The sequence below is a fragment of the Neovison vison genome, chromosome 9, assembly GCF_020171115.1.
Source record: "Neovison vison isolate M4711 chromosome 9, ASM_NN_V1, whole genome shotgun sequence".
In the NCBI taxonomy this organism is placed as follows: domain Eukaryota; kingdom Metazoa; phylum Chordata; class Mammalia; order Carnivora; family Mustelidae; genus Neogale; species Neogale vison.
The window spans coordinates 86,396,757-86,412,556 of record NC_058099.1 but is presented as its reverse complement, the minus strand read 5'-3'; the positions used below and the strand labels follow the sequence as shown (position 1 = coordinate 86,412,556).

The 15,800-nt window shown below is 43.4% G+C and overlaps 1 protein-coding gene across 2 annotated transcripts in view; it reads right to left on the bottom strand.

Annotated features, from left to right (window-relative positions):
* The window catches only part of TRPM6 (transient receptor potential cation channel subfamily M member 6), a 165,313-nt gene that overhangs the window by 126,099 nt on the left and 23,414 nt on the right, over positions 1 to 15,800 (bottom strand). The gene's annotated exons all lie outside the window — the stretch shown is intronic.

Below are 15,800 nucleotides of genomic sequence, written 5' to 3'. Positions count from 1 at the left end.
CTGACAAGAAAATAAGGAGAGAGGCACCTGAGTGGCTCGGTCAGTTGGGTGTCTTCCTTTGGCTAGGGTCATGGTCTCAGGGTCCTGGGATCAAGCCCCAAGACAGGCAGCCTGCTTCTCCCTCTCATTCCCCCTGCTTGTTCTCTCTCTGCCAAATAAATAAAATCAAAGGAAGTAGGGAAGGAAGGAAGGAAAGAAGGAAGCAGAATGGCAATTTTGGCCATGATCACTGAGCAGATTGAGAGAGATTTAGGAAATAGTTGCAGGGGCACATGAGTGGTTCAGTTGATTAAGTGTCAGACTCAATCTCTTGACCTCAGGTCTTAATCTCAGGGTTAGGAGTTCAAGCCCTACATTGGGCTCCACGGTGGGTGTGAGGCCTACTTTAAAAAAATATATAAAAACATAGAATAAACTCTATTAAAAAAAAAACAGTATTAAGAACAGCCACTAACTCAACAATATCAAGCAAAAGCCATCAAGTGTGTAAGCCTTGTGTATCTGCCAAAGGTGTGCTAAGTGCTTTATGTGCTTTAGCTACAGTAATATTCACTACTGTGGGAGGGGTACAATTATTACTACCTCTTAATGGAAGAGGAGCAGGTTCTACCAAACACCAATTCTGGAGCTCTTCTGCAAGATGTTTAAGAGGCAAAGTTGAAAGAACCCTTATATTATGTTGAGAAGGCCTAGACCTTGTTTGTAGGTAAGAGAGAAGTCAATAAAGGGAGAAAATACAAGAGAGAATGACTTTAGAGACTTCTGGGGGTGGGGGTAGGGGTTAGGTGAAAAAAAGGTATGAACAGCAGAGGAGGAAGGCTCAACCTGGAAGAAAATGCTTCCTCTCCTGATAGAGGCAAGGAGAGGGTGACAAACGTTTCTTCCTTTAATTTTTTTTAAAGGATTTTTTTAAAGATTTTATTTTATTTATTTGACAGACAGAGATCATAAGTAGGCAGAGATGCAGGCAGAGAGAGAGGGGGAAGCAGGCTCCCTGCTGAGCAGAGAGCCCGATGCAGGGCTCTACCCCAGGACCCTGGGATCATGGCCTGAGCTGAAGGCAGAGGCTTTAACCTACTGAGCCACCCAGGTGCCCCTCCTTCTTTTAATTTTGCCCAAGACCCCATTACATATGTACGGATCAGAAGTCAGCCCGTGACACCCCGAAGGCTGCAAACCTCAGCATTTTCCTTTGCCCCTCTTATCAAGGGAGAAGATGGGAGGCAGAAGATAAGCCTGTGCAATTGTACTTTCCCTTTTCATTACTAGCCCTTCACAGTAAACAGCACAATACGCCATACACCATACGTTCTACGAATCACAAAGCATAGGGATACTCTCTCAACAGAGGATCCACCCAAGTTAAGACAGACGGGGAACGCCAGTAGGATCCCATTGGGTAGGCTTCGGAGCAAACTGCCCCGCAATATTCCAAGGATGTCCCGGATACACTAACCTAAAAATGTGTTCCTCTATGGGTCTGCAGACACCCACACTAAGCAAATAAGAATTCAGAGTAAAGTGTAAGAGCAAATGTAACTAGAGATCACTGGGCGGTTGGACTGCCAGGGCAAGGTATAGAGTAAATGCACTTTCTTTGCCAGCCTGTCAGAAATCTCTATCGGCAAACTCGAGAAATCTTTTTCTTCCTGGGTGACTGACCCCCAGAGGTTGTCAGACAAACTTCCACCTGTCCAGCTACAAATTCTTCATTCCTTTAGATACACCTAGAAATAGGCACTTTTATTTTTAAAAAGAATTAATTATAATCACTTCAGGTAAACCTTTTACGACTGTGTGCCTAACTGCCACATGGCAAAAAACAAACAAGATTTACTATAGTGTTGGTCCTTGTATTGTAAGCCTTCACTCTGTCACTTGTAGAACACCTAAGCCAGGACTCAGCAACATTTTTTTTTTTTAACAGATAACTTTGAAAGGGGTATAACATTGACAAGGAATAGTAGATGATACAGGGAGAAATGAACTCTTCCTCCTACCCCTGTATTCCAGACATCCCACTTCCCTTCCCCAAAGGAACCTGTTACACTTCGTTATGTGTTCTTCCGAAGATAATCTATGCATTTATAAGCATATACCAAAAAATAATATTTTACATAGAGGTATATTATACACATTGTCGTGCACCTTGCTTTTTCTTCACTAACAATTTGGACATTCTTATATATTTGTACACATAGAGTTCCTTCATTCTTTGGGGGGCTGACCGGTATCCCTTTGTATGGAAGTCTCATAATTTATTTAGCTAAAATCCGTACACCATAGCTTTCACGTACATGTGTATCTATCAGATAAAAACCTACCAGTAAAATGTCTGAGTGAATTCAAATACTGCCATGTTGCCCTCCATTGAAGATATGCCAATTTATAAGCAAAAGGTTTGAGGGGCATCCGTGTGGCTCAGTGGGTTAAGCCACTGCCTTTGGCTCAGGTCATGATCTTGGGGTCCTGGGATCGAGTCCTACATCAGGTCCTCTGCTCAGCAGGGAGCCTGCTTCCCTCTCTCTCTCTCTGCCTGCCTCTCTACCTACTTGTGATCTCTGCCTGTTAAATAAATTTTTAAAAAATTTTTAAAAAAAGGTTTGAGTTACTAATAACTCTTAAATGTTAGAGACTACACTGTAGAGAATACTAGAGAAACTAGAGAAAATATTAGAGAATATACTGTGTATACACTGAGGATACACTGTATACAGTATTTTTTATTATTAATACTCAACTTCCTTCCAAATAAAAATTTGAAGTGACCAGATTCCTTCGATTTAAAAATAGCTGTAAAATAAAATAAAATACTGAAAAACACACTTGCCTGAGGAACAAGAATCTCAAGCATCCAAAATGGCTTTAATGTTGAGAAGTTATAAAGTATTTCTGAGAGAACTTTGAAAATATATGAAAATTTGAATAGCAGCAAGACAACTGACGACCAGAAGACTTCAAAGGACTTCAGAGAAGAGGGTACTGGTTTGCTGATTGTTATCTATGGAAGTCACATCTTTGAGAAGTCATGGGTTACAGCAGAGAAAGGACAGAAGGAGGTATGGGGACAAGGTGGGGGGGGGGCTGTTTTTGTCACCTATTGACTATGGCAGTCCATGCACGGTATGCAATTTGGCGGCGGGATATATAAAACCCACCTTAGTGACCTCACCAGGTTTAAAAGGGAACAAAGGATTATGCTACTTCAAAGTAACCTGTCCATGTCTGCATCCCTTGTTTCCCCCACCAAACCTATCCCCCACCTGCCTTCCCCAAGTGCTCGACCATATATCAAGGTGTTCAAGTGGGAAAGCAGAGCATCATCGTTCATTCCTCCCCATCCTTACTTCCCAGTCAACCATCACGACCTATTGATTCTATTGCTTAGTATCTATTTCTTGAATATCTCTTGCATCTGCCCACCTCTGCATTTATATCGCCAGGATCCTAAAGTCACCCTGAATTCTTGGCTAGATGGCCTCCCTTCAGTCTTTCTGCCTCCAGATTTCCCTTCTCCGATCCATTCTCTGCAGTAAAGTCTATAGGGTTTTTTTTGTTTTGTTTTTGTTTTTAAGATTCTACCTATTTATTTGCCAGAGAGAGCGCAAGCAAGAGTACAAGCAGGGGGCGTGGCAGGCAGAGGGAGAGGGAGAAGACTCCCCACAGAGCAGGCGCAGCCTCATATGGGACTCGATCCCAGAACCCTGGGATCAGGACCTGAGCCAAAGGCAGACGCCCAACCCAGGTGTCCCAAGCCTCCAGCCTTCTTAAAGTGAAACAGTAAACATGTCATTCTCACCTAGAAGCTTTCAGTGGTTCTCCCAAGGTCATGAGGAATGTTTAAAAGTCCTTCACCATGTGTGCAGCCCACTGCCCACCACATCCGAGCTGCTCCCTCTCCCTGCTTCAATCTCTACATTCTAAATATAACGAACAACTTCGAATTCTCTGCATTCGCCTCCCGCTCCTTCCACGCTGTTCTCTGCTAAGGACATTCTCCACTCCGCCCCTTTTGCCATCAAGAGAGACAACATGAGGAGCGCCTGGGTGGCTCAGTTGGTTGAGCGACTGCCTTCGGCTCAAGTCATGATCCTGGAGTCCTGGGATCGAGTCCCACATCGGGCTCCCTGCTCGGCGGGGAGTCTGCTCTTCCTCTGACCTCTCCACTCTCACACTCTCTCTCTCAAATAAATAAATAAAATTTAAAAAAAAAAAAAGAGAGAGAGAGACAACATGAAAACCTTCATAGAAACTCTCTGAATCAGGATCCCCTTCCCTGTGCCCCTGAGCCTTCGGTGTTTGCCCCCAGGTACTGTACAACCTGACCCATTTAGACTAACTATACTCTAAGCCCCAGAACATGGGGAACGGTCTTGTTGACTGTAGTAATCCCCAATGTCCACCTGAGTTCTGGGTACACATTCAAACACTTTACCAGAGTTTAAGTATATCCTAGAGAACAAAGATATTGCATGGGATGAAAAGAAAATGTTTTGTGGCTTTATAAACATATGCAAATAGTGCACTCTCCAGAAGAAATCCATTATTATCCATTGGTCCCCTAAATGTATTTGACCAATGATCATCTATGAGGGTATACACACTTGTTTGCCCGGGGTACAATTTTGACAGACTCTTTTCCAAGAGATTTCTGCCAGCTCTCAGTTCAGAATATTCCCTCCCCTAATTCTTATATCCTGATGTTAAGATGTTTATCTAAGATTTTCAGCTTACTTCTTAAAAAAAAATCTTTGAGATGTTTAAGTTGATTTAAAGGACAGAACCCTTTAAGATTTTTATCTTAATTTAAGTTAAAAGATTTAAGTCCGGGTTTGTTTTTGTTTTCTTCAGAAGAAAAGAATTCTCATCCAGAATAACTAATTCCACTAGTATTCCGTAAGAAAAATGATGTTTTAATAAAATGGTGTGGTACTGGAAGTTGAGAATCACAAGTCTGTCAGTGGGATGCCGAGAACTAAAAATGGAGGCTGCCAGATGAGAAATGGCCATTTGCTAGGATGACGTTTCCCAACTCTTTCTGGCTGTTACACTTGATTTTCAAAATTCCAATGTTGTTCAGAAACTGACTGTTCTTTCAGTGCAATTCAGGAAGGAAAAGGGAAGGTAACTACCACACCATGCCTTTCTCATTCTCTGTCACCAAGGAGCCAAACTACAGAGCAGCTTTTCCTTATCACGGAGTTTTAGTCATTAGGCTAGTTCTTTTGTATGTCTTCTGCTGTTGTAAAACGGGAAGAAATATATTATATCCATAAGGGAAAGACCTTGAAATTATAAGAAAGGGATTAAACAAAAGAAAAGCAGCTTTTCTCTTTTAAGGCTGTGTCCCTCAAATGCTCACAGTATTTTGTGACTGTATTACGTAAACAGGATCAGTCTGCCTTAGCCACCTCATGCCTCAAACCAATCAAGACACTCTCCTTGACCAAACTTGGTTCAGGCTCTTCCTGAGCTGAGTCCTTTTTCTGACTAGGCCGTAACCTTGGGCCTTGTAGTTGGCCCCGCTAATGCAGTTTTAGCAAGAATCTGCTGGGTCAGTAAGTGAAAACCACCCACCCTTCGTATCTCATCACCCTGGCCTACCTTCAGCAAGAATCCTGTTGAGTTGGTTTAGCAAGAATCCTTCTGGCTTTGATCTTTTCTCCTGTAATTTTCCATTCACTGACCCCCCCCCCCCCGCACCTCGCTCCCCAACTATCCATCTCCACTTGTTGTTGTACTAGGAGTTGAGCCCCGTCTCTCACTGCAAAACCCCCACTGCAGCAGACCCCCCTTGAAGAAAATCTTCCTTACCATCTTTAACAAGTGTCATGAAAATGTTTTCTTCAGTAAAATCCAAGACACACACACACACTCACTCACTCTGTAGGTCTGAGAACAAAACTCCCAAGACACTAGCATCCCAGTAACTCTCAGGAACTCTCTGGTAGACTGAAGCCTACAGAGCTTCTCCCTTTAGCTAAACTGGAAGATAGACTCTGACATCAAGAGGACTCCACGGAGTGGACCTCCGAGGACTTACCTATCGCCTATCACACTCCACGTTTGCTGAACCCAAACACCAGCCAGAGAGATACAATTTTTGTCTGAAAACTGTCTACTCTAAGAGTTGCTTTTCAAGAATGTGGTTTCCCTCTGAAGGGCAGTGGCTACAAGCGCAGGAGACCAAAATAAGAGCCTGAATGGTTTGTCTCTTTATTACATTCAAGAGCAAAGATCCACTCTACAACATCTTGGGCTGATTCACCATTCTCTCCTAGTTTGCTGGCCTAAAGACTCTAACAAATTTTAGAAAGTTTAAATTTTAAGCTTTTGGACATGCCTCTCTGCTTTAATACAACAATGCCTACTTGCTTGACCTTCCTGCCACAGAGCAAAATCGCCTGGAATCCTGAGTTCCTCTAGGCCAGGTAAGGACAAAGATTATGAGGAAGCAGTGGGCAGGGTGTGGCTTTGTATTTTTTTTTTTCTTTACATCACTTCTAAGCACACACTAACAGTAGTGACAAATTTGGAGAGGATTATCTGAGCTAGACCAAGGATCTATAAAGTATACTGTGGGCTTATGTTCTTAGGGGAGTAAAATTCTCTTTCCTAAGATTCTAAGATTTGATTTACAAAAACTTCTTGGTTCTTTTAAAGATCCATGGAGGACACCTATTTTTTCCAGAAAGAAGGAAGATATTTCCATATTCAAAGACCAACCTGCTCCACTACAATATGCCTAGTTCATTCTGCAAGATAGTATTAATAGCAGCTGGTTTAGTCAGTTTGGGCTACTACAAACCACAGAATACCATACACCTGTGCTTTATACTACAGATGTTTATTTCTTACAGTTCTGGAGAACAGAAGTCCCAAATCAGGGCGCCCAGACGGTCAAGTTCTGGTGTGAGCCGTCTTCATGGTTTGCCGTGGTTGCCTTCTCACTGTATGTTCACACAACAGACAGAGATCATCGCTCCCGTGTGCCCTCTTGTAAGGGCATCCCTCCCTGTCGAGAGGGCTCCACCCTCCAGACCAAATTACGTCCCAAAGGCTCCACCTCCGAATACCGCACAGATCAGGGCTTCAACAGACACAGTTTGGGAGACACAAACAGTCCAGGGCAACATGGTAACCACGTATTGCAGCACTTTCTGTGTACCCACCTGCACAACACGAAGTACTTTATTATGCTAACTGCTCAAGAAGACGTGGGAAGTAGGTCAGTTGCTAGCTCCATTTTACAAATGAAAACCGAGTCAGAGAAGTTGAACTGCCCCAAAACACAATGGCTCAGAAAGGCGACACTAGGATTCAAACATGGCCCCCCGCCTCCGTCCATGCCCTGACCAGTGCCGTTCACTATCACTCACCTACAGAGCTTGCACCTATAGCAACCCCCGAAGCTGTACCCTGTTTAATGGTTTACAAATCACTTTCCTGAACATCTGACCCTCACATGAGTCCCATGAGGTCCCTCAAAGATAATATGAATAAGATCAAGCATGTGAAATGCCCAGAAAAATCCCTGCTATACCGGAGGCTTTCTGTGAGTATCCTCAGACTCACAGAGAAATATCAAGAGGGTCATGAACCCCTGAAAACTGTGTACAGCGCTCCCCCCTTGTCCACGGTTTTAGTGACCTGCCGTCAACCCCAGTGTAACAAATCATCAAAAGATCAATAGTAGCCTGATGCTACGTCATGAAGCCGATATTCTTATCTCACCTCGTCTCACATCATCACAGGAAGGGTGAGGAAGGTAAGAGAAGATATTTTGCAAGACACCGCATTCACACAACTTTTATTACAGTATATTCTCATAATTGTTTATTATTTGCTACAGACAGTTTTCTCCTTACTCTCTTACTATAGTGTGTACACACCATAAGTGTGTACATATAGGAAAAAAACAGTATGTAGGTCTTGGGTTTGATACTACCCACAGTTTCAGGTGTTCATTGGGGGGTCTTACTTAGGACATATTCCCTTTTGTTAATTAAATTAAAATTAAACTAATAAAAAGAACATATCCCCTCTTGTGCGGATGTGAAATGTGTGTTTCTCAGGAGAAAATCTCAAGAGCTGGGTCAAACATAAGGGCCACACTAAGGATCTGAACCAACAGTTTTCCAAAGAAGACAGACAAATGGCTAATAAACACATGAATATCCTCAACATCATTACTCATGAGGGAAATGCAAATCTAAACCACACTCACTGGGAATACTATACTCAACAAGTAAGATCATATAAGGGATGGGGAGAAACTGAAACCATCATATACACTGTTTGTGCATAATCTCTCTGGAAAACAGTCTGGCAGTTCCTCAAAATGCTAAACATAGAATTACTAACTCCACTTCTGGGTACCTACCTGAGAGAAATGAAAATGTATGTCCATACAAAACCCTATACACAAATGTCCACAGAAACATTATTCATAATAGCCAAAGATCACAAACAACCCAAATGTCCACCAACTGATGGACAAATAAAATGTGATATAAAGTATTGTGCAGCAATACAAAAAAATCCTACATGGATGAACTCTGAAAACCTTAAGATAAATGAAAGAAACAGATAAAAAGGAAAACTTCTTGTAGGTGGCCATCTATATATGATGTCCGGAAGAGACAGATCTATAGTGGCAGAAGGTAGATCAGTGGTTGCCTAGGGCTGATGGGGATATAGGGACAAAGAGTTGACAGCTAAGGGGTGTGGGGCTTCTTTTAGAGATGACAGATGTTATAAAATGGACTGTAGTGATAGATGGACGATTCTGTGAATATACTAAAAGCCACTAAATTGTATACTTTAACTAGGTGAATTAGGGGTGCCTGAATGGCTCAGTTGGTAGAGCATGTGATTCCTTATCTCAGGGTTAGGAGTTCAAGACCCACACTGGGTGTGAAGACTACCTAAAAATAAATAAATAAATAGGTGGATTATGGGATATCTGAATTATATCTCAAAAATTTTGGGGCACCCGGGTGGCTCAGTGGGTTGGGCCGCTGCCTTCGGCTCAGGTCATGATCTCAGGGTCCTGGGATCGAGTCCCGCATCGGGCTCTCTGCTCAGCAGGGAGCCTGCTTCCTCCTCTCTCTCTCTCTCTGCCTGCCTCTCTGCCTACTTGTGACGTCTCTCTGTCAAATAAATAAATAAATAATCTTTTAAAAAAATTTTTTTAAGTGGGGAGAAGCACAGGCAAAGAAAAAGACTGACCCATCACAGAAAACCACAATAGTCCTCCTAATCCATGGCGGATACATTCCAAGACTCCCAGTGGATGCTGGAAAGAGCAGGTAGTACTGGATACTATGCATGCTATATTTTTTTCCTGGAACCACATACCTATGATGAAGTTTAATTTGTAAATGAAGCATAGGGCACCTGGGTGGTTCAGGCCACGATCCCAGGGTCCTGGGATGGAGTCCTGCATGGGACTCCCTGCTCAGAGGGGACCGTGCTTCTCCCTCACCCTCTGCCTGCTACTCTGCATACTTGTGCTCTTTGTCAAATAAATAAATAAGAGCTTTTAGAAATAAATAAATAAGGCACAATAACTAATAATAAATAATTACAATAAGGTATGTACATGTGGTCTCTCTTCCTCAAAATCTTATTGTATTGTACTCATCCTTATGACCAGGATGATGTAGGATGCTAGAATGCCTGTGTGAGGAGATGAAGTGAGCTGATGAGCTGAACGACACAGGCACGGTAATGCAGCATGAGACAACTCGGCTTCGTGATGATTGGCTGGAAGGAGGATCATCTGCTTCCACACTGCGGTTGACTAAAACCGCAGAAAACCACCAAAGACAAGAAGGGACTACTGTATTTAATAAGCAAGTAATGGCCCACCGGCAGAAAGAAATTAGACCACAAGGTGTTGCATTCAACCAATAAAGTTCTTCTAAAAATCTTCTGAAGCAACTACTGAAATGTAAAAAACCAAGAGGTTTCACGTTCAAGAAAGAATCTTTTTATCTGCATTTTCTATAAAAAGGAAGAGGGGCACAGAATCCGGCAGTACTTGGCTTGCATTTCAACTTGGCAATAGTCAGCTGGGGCCAACTGTGGGCTGCCATGTTTAGTCGGGGCTTATAATGACCAGGAAACCTGAGTCCGCAGCAGGCCTGGTTTTTGAGCTCCTGATCTATCGCTTTCATTGGATTTTCAAAGGAATTTCTGCCTCAAAACACATTAGGAGCTCTTAGAAGGAGGTGGCCAGTGAAAGGTAGCTATTTGCTTTCTAGTTAAGGAAACTGAGGTAGCTTCCCTAAGGCGAAAGGGCATGCAGCCAGCAGTAAAACCACCTTTTCCAAGTATTCCTTTTATTACTCTTCTCACCTTGCTGCTGATACTTCTAGAGACTTAATTACCACATTCTGCCCCTTTTTTTGATTACAAGTAAGGAAAATCAGTGATAAAGAGCATGCCAGGCATTCCAAAATGATGTGTTCTTATCAGGCTCTATGACCTAATCACAAGGTAACTTTTGCCTAGCTCTGACCCTTCAGCTGGTATGGGCAATTTAAGGGGGCCCTCCTGGCCCATATCCCAACACGTTCCAATACTGGGAAAGATAAAAAGAATGTTGATCTTGCACACATGGCAGGGGGATAAAATTCCAAGAAAGGGTATTTTCTCCAAGGTCATCCCACACACCTACACAGAAGCAGAAGTCTCAGACAGGGATGTTTCCACCCCTGTACCAGGTGGTTTGCTCGTGTCAAAAATGACCATTCTAAGAAATTCTGAATCCACCATCAGCAAACTGAACAGAGAACTTGGGTTGTGTAAGGGCCTATTCAGCCAGAGCAGCCCCACCCTGGTTGAACTACTATTTTGTTGTAAAGCTTAAACTGACCTTGCCCCCCGCCCCCAGGGGAACTTACTTAAAAGCAAGTCCGGGAAACCAGTCCCAGGTAACAAAGTACAAGTACAAGGGTGGGTCAGGCCAGGTGGAGGTATTCAATCAGTGGGGGCACATACTGTCTCCTTAGCTATCAAGGAGTATGGGCCCCCACCCTTTGGGAGCCTTTTGGTGCCAATCCTAACCAAGGTGTGATAGGCTGGTTCCAGTGTCTACTAGGGTCAACTGTAATTTAATTTGTCGCCAACCATCACTGTGGAGTTTCCTGTGTGTGTTACAATCTCATTGGCCACCTGTGTGTGGCCAGGCCCAACCACATGGCTTTTACTCTATAAAAGTTAGTCTGGGAAGCAGGGAGGGGTCGTCCTCTCTGGAGGGGCGCCCCCGACTGGTCTGTTTGACGGCCGGTCTGATTCCTGATGTTTGTCGGGAAATAAAGCTTTGCTTGACCTTCGCTTTGTATCAGTCTCGCTCCTTTAATCATGGACCCATTATTGGGGTACCCAATTTTGGGGGGACCCAACAGTTGCCCATAGTCATTCCTCCCACTGGGCTTTGAGTTTGCCAGGAAGAAAATTCTTTTTCTAGGGGGTGGGGGTAAATGGGAAGGGAGAGGGAGAAAGACAGCCCCAAGCAGAGCTTGATCTCACAACCTGGAGATCATGCCCTGAGCCAAAACCAAGAGTAGGACGCTTAACAGATTGAGACCCCCAGGTGTCCCCGGAAGAAAATTCCGTGTGATGGCCATACATAGTTTACAGAGAGGTAGAACAGAGCACAGCCAAATCCACCAGGCTGATCTCTGCAGCCAAGACACACAGCACCACTGCAATCCTGGGATACCTGGATTTGACGTCCACGCCTGGACGTCTGAAGAACCAGAGCACAGGGCTGTAGAGCAAACACAGACAGGAAAGTGCGGGGAAGGCACCTCCAGGTGCTACCAAGAAAACCTCTTCGTTTCCAGTCGAAATGGGTCAGGAGACTCTCAAGAGGCACATGCTTACAAACTCAGAAAAAGAATGTAACCCCTAAGCCAAACAAAACTACCACTTCTCACTGCTCCCAGGTGCATAACCGGTCACGGCACTCCAACAGTCTCAGAGTTAGTTTATCAGCACTATAAATAACTGAGGGCCTCTTCCCCAGAGATATGGAAATCCCATGAAAGAAAGAGAAAGCAGCATTAGTCCACCCCAACAAGGTGACCTCCAAATGTTCTGGTGCTAAGTGCATCAAAAGAAAGTTCCAGGGCAATCCATTGCTACCCACTCCGCATACCCTAGAAACCACAGATTCCGGGCAGTAGCTGAACCCAGCCGCAAGCAGATTCCATCACCCTCATCAAATTACAGGATGCATCCCATTATGGAGTTTGCGTGAGAACTTCTGGGTTTTTGTTTTTCATTTAATTGTGATAAAAAATGAACCTAATATAGAATTTGCCTTCTTCACTGTTTTTTAAATATTTATTTATTTGTCAGAGAGAGAACACAAGCCAGGTGGAGCAGCAGGCAGAGGGAGAAGCAGACTCCCGTCTAAGCAGGGATTCCAAAGCGGGACTTGATCCTGGGACTCCAGGATTGTGACCAGAGCCCAAATGCAGATGCTTAACTGACTGAACCACCCAAGTGCCCCCCATCTTAACTATTTCCAGGTTACTATTGTTAAATATTTTCACATATTTGTGCAACCAATCTCCAAAACTTTTCATCCTGCAACACTGAAACTCTACACCCATTAAATAACACCTTATTTCCCTCAGCTTTTGATGACCTTCATTCTACTTTTTCTTTCTATGAATTGGACTACTTTATATACCGCATATAAAGTGAAATCATACAATATTTGTCTTTTGATGAGTGCCTCTTTTACTTAGCATAACATCTTCAAGGTTTATCCATGTTGTATCATGTGTCGGAATTTCTTTCCTCTTTAAGGCTAAATATTCCACTGCGTGTGCGCGTGCGTGTATGCGCGTGTAAACACACCACATTGTGTTTATCTATTCAGAAAATCTATTTCTGGGATGTTGTTGCTCTAGTGACACACAGCTATGCAGTTCAATTTGTAACGGTCATCATTTTATACCGAGAAAGGAAAAGAGAGACAGACAGAGAGACCCTGGATTGTGTGAGGTTTGTATTCCAAGAGAAGAAAAAGCAGCTATCCAAAGCAGCAGTAAAGCTCAGGTCCAGCATCAAGAAGCAGCACACCATTCCCCCCCAGCTCAAAAAGAAGTTTTGTTCGCTGTATATTCCCAAGTTCTGGAATAGGTCTCAGCACAGTTGGCACTTATAAATTCATAAATATCTGTTGACTGAATAAATCCAAAGAGTGACTGAATGCTTCACATCCAACAGTTTGAATACCTCTGGACTGGAGAGAGATACAAAGATGAGAGAAAGGGAACTTTCTGTTTGAATTTCTATTAACACTTGAAAGATTTACCACAAGAAATTATTTTTGCATTATTAGCAGAACTTTAAGGGAAAAAAAGTCTAAGAGGACAATTTGTCATAACAATACACCAATTCAATGTACCTGACATGTACCCTTTCTCAGAGAGCTACTGGAAAAAGTGCTCTACCAAAATGATGGGAAAAAAAGTAACAAGGACATGGGATATAAGAAACAGGAACCAGCATAAGAGGAAAAGGGAATCTGCATCTGTGCATCCAACATCAAGACTGGAAAGGTCTGGACAGGCAAAGCAAGTCAGAAAGCTGTACTCAAGATAAAGTTGGTTAAAACAGATATTACATGAGATCATCTTGAGAGGAGATATAGGCAAAGAACTTGTGAGTTATATCAGTGAAAACACCATAGAAAATTCTGGAAACACGCAAAGACCACTCTGGGGGAAATCTAAAGATAGAAAGGGGGAGTAATCATAAACTACTTAACTTAGCTTTTAATACTGTGTGTGTGTGTAGGAAAGTATAATAATGTGGACCAGACTAAATATTGACCTAACTAAAAATTATGGACAGCTGTATTCTGTAGATGTTAGGAAGAGGAAGGACCATGTGAATGGTATATGCAGGAATGGGAAAGAAATCTAAATCCTTATATTCCATCTGGAAAGTATTCCAGTGACTACACCTGAAAAATCAAGAAGGAGCCACATAAGTATTATCCAGAGGCATGAACAAGCATCAACAAGCTAAAAGAGATGAACATGATTGCGGTTTCAGAAAAGCAGGAAATGATGGAGGGTTCTGCTGTTTTTAGTAACGAACTTTATGGAATTATTTGACTCTGAACTACATATACAACTTCAATAAAACTAAGAAGTTAAAAAAAAAAAAGCCACAACTGAGACCCACTTTGGAATATCTTACCTAACATGATTTTTTTTTTTAATACGAAATAGTTGCCATGTAGATTTCTGATGGGACACGAAGAGATAATGATAACAGATAGAGGGCGCATGGACATTTGGGAGTTCCAACACTGGGTGAGTCTACAGAGGTGTAATGAAAGTCACTCTCAGACTGGCTCTTCAGCCTATCCTCAACACCCATGATCAAAAAATCCAGCGAAAGGGACGCCTGGGTGGCTCAGTTGGTTAAGCCGCTGCCTTTGGCTCAGGTCACAATCCCAGCATCCTGGGATTGAGTCCCATATTGGGGTCCTTGCTTGGCAGGGAACCTGCTTCTTCCTCTGCCTCTGCCTGCCTCTCCTCCTACTTGTGATCTCTCTCTCTCTCTCTGACAAATAAAATCTTAAAAAAAAAAAAAAATCCAGTGACATATTTCAGGTCCTTGAGAGTTTTGGCACAGATATCCTGCCAAAAACATGAGCCATCATAGAAAATTGCAAATAGTCAAGATAAGACCCAAATTTGTGGCAAATCGCCAGTGTGCTGTATGGGGTCTTTTCCTTCTCCTCCAGGGTACAATGAACTCAAAGTGCTATTCATACCCTTTGTTTCAAGGCAAGTTTAATTCCAGAGAACTGGTCCCTAATTTTGGCCCCCAAAAGGAGGCTCCTGCCGAGTGCCAGCGGGAATGATTTATAATCCCTAGAAGATAGAGGCTGGTAGGGGTAGGAAGAGAAGAAACGTCCAGACTCTTCACAGTCAAACCCAGTTGTCAGTCTAATCAGAATATTTAATGCTTTACCAGCTGTGGTACAATCCAAAGCAGAAGAAAAATTCACATCAAAATTCATACACCAGGGGAAAGAAACTAAAAAATTCAGCTCCCACTTTGGCAGTTACGGGTGACCCTCCTTCTCCCTAGGAACAAATGATCAAAATCCTAGGTGCGGACAGAATACTCAAATTCTTAGTGTTTTAAAGCACTGCCCTGAGTTTGCTGCTTTATTTTCCTCCTTCAGCTTCGTTTTCCTCACCTGGAAACCGGTGTGGTGGGCTGAAGGGAGGGGCGATGACAGACCTCATAGGGTTATTGCCAAGGTGAGGTGTTAACCGTGACAAACTTTCGCACCCCGCTAAGTATGTTAGGCATCATTTTCTAAGTGCCAAGCATATAGAGCATCTGATTTAATCTTCAAATTATAAATATTATCCCGCTTTCCAGATCAGGAAGAATTACACCGATTAAGTAACTTGCTCAGGATCATAGTCGGTGGTGGAGCGGGTAAGCTCTCTCAGGTGCTCTGGCTCCGCAGACAGTGCTCGGAACCAGGCTGTGCCGAAACACGGAAAATGCAGTGCGCCCCACGAACGCCAAGCATTCACACACAGCGCGCGCCCCTCCAGAGTAGCTAAGTGAGAGCCCGGCTGAGGCTCGCTTGCCTTGGGAGACAAAGCCAGGACCAGGGTCTCCGCTCCCCTAGTCCCCAGCGTCCGCAGAGGCTGGGGGCGCCCTCCCTCTCCAAGCCTCCAGAACTTCCAGTCGCGCCCCGGGCCACGAGCGGCGGGGAGCCCGTCCGCGGGTCCCGA